This window comes from Lolium perenne, chromosome 5 (assembly GCF_019359855.2).
Source record: "Lolium perenne isolate Kyuss_39 chromosome 5, Kyuss_2.0, whole genome shotgun sequence".
NCBI lineage: Eukaryota > Viridiplantae > Streptophyta > Magnoliopsida > Poales > Poaceae > Lolium > Lolium perenne.
Window position 1 is genome coordinate 32,339,230 of NC_067248.2, and position 5,966 is coordinate 32,345,195.

Sequence of the window (5,966 nt, forward strand, 5' to 3'; positions counted from 1 at the left end):
GATTGTACATAGAGGATGACATGCGGGCCCCTTGTGTCAGCAGCTTACTCAACGTTTCCAAGGCGGCAGGGGATCAAAAGAAAAAGGAAGTAGCCAGAAATTAGCGGTCAAAATAACTCCAAGGAAGGAAACTTTTATTGTTCATAGAGTATGACATGCGGGACCCATGCGCTAGCAGCTTCCTCAACGTTTCAAAGGGGGCATGAGATCGAAAGAAAAAGACAAGTGACCAAATATCAGGAGCCAAAAATAATCCAAGAAAAGAAACTTTATTGTACATAAAAGATGACATGCGGGTCCCATTTTGCAGCAGCGGTGTCAACGTTTCAAATGCGGCTTGAGATCAAAAGAAAAAGAGTAGCCAGAAATTAGGGGTAAAAAAAAACTCCCAGAAAAGAAAGTTGATTGTACATAGAGGATGGCATGCGGGTCCCATGACCCAGCACCTTACTCAACGTTTCAGAGGCGGCATGAGATCGAAAGAAAAAGGAAAGAGACCAAATACCAGGAGCAAAAAATAATCCAAGAAAAATAAACTTTTATTGTACATAGAGGATGACATATGGGTCCCACTTATACAAGCTCTTCCGCCCCAAGATCTTGCAAGTTGATTGTACATAGAGGATGACATGCGGGCCCCTTGTGTCAGCAGCTTAATCAACGTTTCCAAGGCGGCAGGGGATCAAAAGAAAAAGGAAACAGCCAAAAATAAGAGGGTGAAAAAAAATCCAAGAAAAGAAACTTTTATAGTATCGAGGATGACATGTGGGTCCCATGAGCCAGCAGCTTCCTCAACGTTTCAGAGGCTGCATGAGATCGAAAGAAAAAGGCAAGTGACAAAAATAAGGGGGTAAAAAAATCCAAGAAAAGAGACTTGATTGTACATAGAGGATGACATGCGGGTCCCACCGATCAGCTTACTAACGTTTCCAAGGCGGCAGGGGATGAAAAGAAAAAGGAAATAGCCAAAGATCAGAGGGTGAAAAAAATCCAAGAAAAGAAACTTTTGTAGTACATAGAGGATGACATGCGGGTCCCATGGGCCAGCAGGTTTCTCAACGTTTTCAAGGGCGGCATGAGATCGAAAGAAAAAGGCAAGTGACCAAAAATCAGAGGGTGAAAAATAATCCAAGAAAAGAAACTTTTATTGTACATAGAGGATGACATGCTGTCCCAACGTTTCAAATGCGGCTTGAGATCAAAAGAAAAAGAAAGTAGCCAGAAATTAGGGGGTAAAAAAAATCTCCAAGAAAAGAAAATTGATTGTACATAGAGGATGACATGCGGGTCCCATGAGTCAGCAGATTCCTCAATGTTTCAAAGGTGGCATGAGATCCAAAGAAAAAGGCAAGTGAACAAATATCAGGAGCCAAAAATAATCCAAGAAAAGAAACTTTATTGTACATAGAGGATGACATGCGGATCCCATTTTCCAGCAACGGTCTCAACGTTTCCAAGGCGGCACAGGACCAAAAGAAAAATGAAGTTGCCAGAAATCAGGGGGTGAAAAAAATCCAAGAAAAGAAAGATTTCAATTGGGCTGCATCTGGACATCTGGGCCTTCGAACTATCCTTCTGGGCCTTTTGACTCGTACAATTTCAGCCCACTCCAGAACATCAAAGTTCAGATTTTTCTCAAAAAAAAAAAACAGGAAAGTCCTATGCTTCGCCAAAACAAAAAACAAGGAGATTCAAGATATAAGTTGTAAAAATAAAGATTTAATTTATCCGTTTGCAATAGCTCAGAGCGAAATACACTGTTTATTGTCTGCAAAATAATCAAGATATCACATGTTTCTTGTACGGGGAGGCTAACATCAGGGACCCATGAGCCAGCAGCGTCGTCAACGTTTCAAAGGCGGCAGGGGATCGAAAATAAAAATAAACCAAATATCAGTTGGTAAAAAAATCCAAGAAAATAAAACATTTATCGTTCTGAGAGGATGACATGCGGGACCGATGAGGCAGCAGCATCCTCAACGTTTCCAAGGCGGCAGGGGATCAAAGAAAAAAAGGAAATAGCCAGAAATTAATTAGGGTTCAAAATAAATCCATCAAAGGAAAGTTTTATTGTTCATAGAGGATGACATGTGGGACCGACCTGCCAACAGCGTCCTCATCGTTTCAAAGGGGGCAGGAGATCAAAAGAAAAAGGCAAATAGCCAGAAATTAGGGGTAAAAAATAACTCCAAGAAAGGAAACTTTTATTGTTCGTAGAGGATGACATGCGGGACCCATGAGCCAGCAGCTTACTTAACGTTTCAAAGGCGGCATGAGATCGAAAGAAAAAGGCAAGTGACAAAATATCAGGAGCCCAAGATAATCCAAGAAAAGAAACTTTATTTACATAGAGGATGACATGCGGGTCCCATTTTGCAGCAGCGGTCCCAACGTTTCAAATGCGGCTTGAGATCAAAAGAAAAAGAAAGTAGCCAGAAATTAGGGGGTCAAAAAAATCCAAGAAAATAAAGTTGATGGACATAGAGGATGACATGCGGGTCCCATGAGCTAGCAGCTTACTCAACGTTTCCAAGGCGGCACCGGATCAACAGAAAAAGGAAATAGCCAAAAATCAGAGGGTGAAAAAAAACAAAGAAAATGAACTTTTATAGTACATAGAGGATGACATGCGGGTCCCATGAGCCAGCAGGTTCCTCAACGTTTCAAACGTGGCATGAGATCGAAAGAAAAAGGCAAGTGACCAAATATCAGGAGCCAAAAATAATTCAAGAAAAGAAACTTGATTGTACATAGAGGATGACATGCGGGTCCCAATTAGCAGCAGCGATATCTCCGTTTGAGAGGCTGCACGGGATCGAAAGAAAAAGGCAAGTGACCAAATATCAGGAGCCAAAAATAATCCAAGAAAAGAAATTTTATTGTACGTAGAGGATGACATGCGGGTCCCATTTTGCAGCAGCGGTCTCAACGTTTCCAAGGCGGCATAGAACCAAAAGAAAAATGAAGTAGCCAGAAATCAGGGGGTGAAAAAAGTCCAAGAATAAAGATTTCAATTGGGCTGCATCTGGACATCTGGGCCTTCGAACTATCCTGCTTGGCCTTTTGACTCGTACAATTTCAGCCCACTCCAAAACAGGAAAGTTCCGAATTTTCTAAAAAAACAGGAAAGTCCTATGCTTCGCAAAGACAAAAAAACAAGGAGATTCAACATATAAGTTTGTTTATGTAAAAATAAAGATTTAATTATCCGTTTGAAATAGCTCAGAGCGCAATACATTGTTTATTGTCTGCAAAATAATCAAGATATCATATGTTTCTTGTACGGGGAGGCTGACATCGGGGACCCATGAGCCAACAGCGTCGTCAACGTTTTAAAGGCGGCAGGGGATGGAAAGAAAAAATAAACCATAAATCTGTTGGTAAAAAATCCAAGAAAAGAAACATTTTTGTTCTGAGAGGATGACATGTGGGACCCATGAGGCAACAGCATCCTCAGCGGTTATTGTTCATAGAGGTTGACATGTGGGACCCGTGAGCCAGCAGCGTCCTCAACGTTTTAAAGGCTGCACGTGATCGAAAGAAAAAATAAGCCAAAAATCATTTGGTCAACAAAATCCAAGAAAATAAACATTTACCGTTCTGAGAGGATGACATGCGGGACCCATGAGGCAGCAGCATCCTCAACGATTCCAAGGCGGCAGGGGAAATATCCAGAAATTAATTAGGGGTTCAAAATAAATCCATCAAAGGAAACTTTTATTGTTCATAGAGGATGACATGTGGGACCGACCTGCCAACAGCGTCCTCATCGTTTCAGAGGGGGCAGGAGATCAAAAGAAAAAGGCAAATAGCCAGAAATTAGGGGTAAAAAATAACTCCAAGAAAGGAAACTTCTATTGTTCGTAGAGGATGACATGCGGGACCCGTGAGCCAGCAGCTTACTCAACGTTTCAAAGGCGGCATGAGATCGAAAGAAAAAGGCAAGTGACAAAATATCAGGAGCCAAAGATAATCCAAGAAAAGAAACTTTATTGTACGTAGAGGATGACATGCGGGTCCCATTTAGCAGCAGCGGTCTCAACGTTTCAAATGCAGATTGAGATCAAAAGAAAAAGAAACTTGATTGTACATAGAGGATGACATGCGGGTCCCATGAGTCAGCAGCTTACCCAACGTTTCCAAGGCGGCAGGGGATCAAAAGAAAAAGGAAATAGCCAAAAATCAGAGGGTGAAAAAAAAATAAAGAAAATAAACTTTTATAGCACATAGAGGATGACATGCGGGTCCCATGAGCCAGCAGGTTCCTCAACGTTTCAAACGTGGCATGAGATCGAAAGAAAAAGGCAAGTGACCAAATATGAGGAGCCAAAAATAATTCAAGAAAAGAAAGTTTTATAGTACATAGAGGATGACATGCGGGTCCCATTTAGCAGCAGCGGTATCACCGTTTGAGAGGCGGCAGGGGTTCAAAAGAAAAAAAGAAATTGCCAAAAATCAGAGGGTGAAAAAAACCAAGAAAATGAACTTTTATAGTAAATAGAGGATGACATGCGGGTCCCATGAGCCTGCAGGTTCCTCAACGTTTCAAACGTGGCATGAGATCGAAAGAAAAAGGCAAGTGCCCAAATATGAGGTGCCAAAAAAAACTCCAAGAAAAGAAAGTTGATTGCTCATAGAGGATGACATGCGGGTCCCATTTAGCTGCAGCGGTCTCACTGTTTGAGAGGCGGCAGGGGATCGAAAGAAAAAGGCAAGTGACCAAATATGAGGTGCCAAAAAAAATCCAAGAAAAGAAAGTTTTGTAGTACATAGAGGATGACATGCGGGTCCCATTTAGCAGCAGCGGTATCACCGTTTGAGAGGCGGCAGGGGATCGAAAGAAAAAGGCAAGTGACCAAATATGAGGTGCCAAAAAAAATCCAAGAAAAGGAAGTTTTATAGTACATACAGGATGACATGCGGGTCCCATTTAGCAGCAGCGGTATCACCGTTTGAGAGGCGGCAGGGGATCGAAAGAAAAAGGCAAGTGACCAAATATGAGGTGCCAAAAAATCCAAGAAAAGAAAGTTTTATAGTACATAGAGGATGACATGCGGGTCCCATTTAGCGACGACGGTATCACCGTTTGAGAGGCGGCAGGGGATCGAAAAAAAAAGGCAAGTGACCAAATATGAGGTGCCAAAAAAAACTCCAAGAAAAGAAAGTTGATTGCACATAGAGGATAACATGCGGGTCCCATTTAGCAGCAGCGGTCTCAACGTTTCCAAGGCGGCAAGGGATCAAAAGAAAAAGGAAGTAGCCAGAAATCAGGGGGTCAAAAAAATCCAAGAATAGAAAGAATTTTGGTTCATAGAGGATGACATGCGGGACCCATGATCCTGCATCGTAAACGGCTCGATCGGAGAACGTTGAACGAGATGGCGCGATCGAGAAAAAAAAAAATTCCCTAGACGCTGCCATCTGGGCCCTACATCCCTCGGCGGTGCGGATTTGCGTTGACTCGGCCGGCGAACCCGAGATTTCGAGATGCACCACGTCCCGGGCCACCATACGCGACGTTTTGGCCGCTTTCGTCGGGCTAGGTTGCCTCAAAAACGAGAAAAAAAAAGTTTTGACATGCACCACGGAGGGACCCAAAATCGTTGGCCATGGTACACCAGCAACCACGGCGCGACTTCAACTTCGTCGGCCATGGCAACTTTTCTTGTGGTGGTGATGGTGTCCGGCGGTGGAGACGGCGGTGATGATGGTGGAGATGATGATGATGGTGATGGAGATGATGTCCAGCTCGATGACGGTGACGATGGCGTCGATTTCCCCCTCCCGGAGGGAATTTCCCCGGCGGATTCCTGCCCGCTGGAGAGCTCTTTTCTCTCTGGTGTTCTCCGCCCCGCAGAGGCGGCTGTAACTCTTCGCGAGGTACCCTCTGTGGCTTAGGTTTTCGGGACGAAGGGTTTCGCGAAGAAAAGGAGGCGAAAGGGGTTGTGGGGCCCCCACAACACATG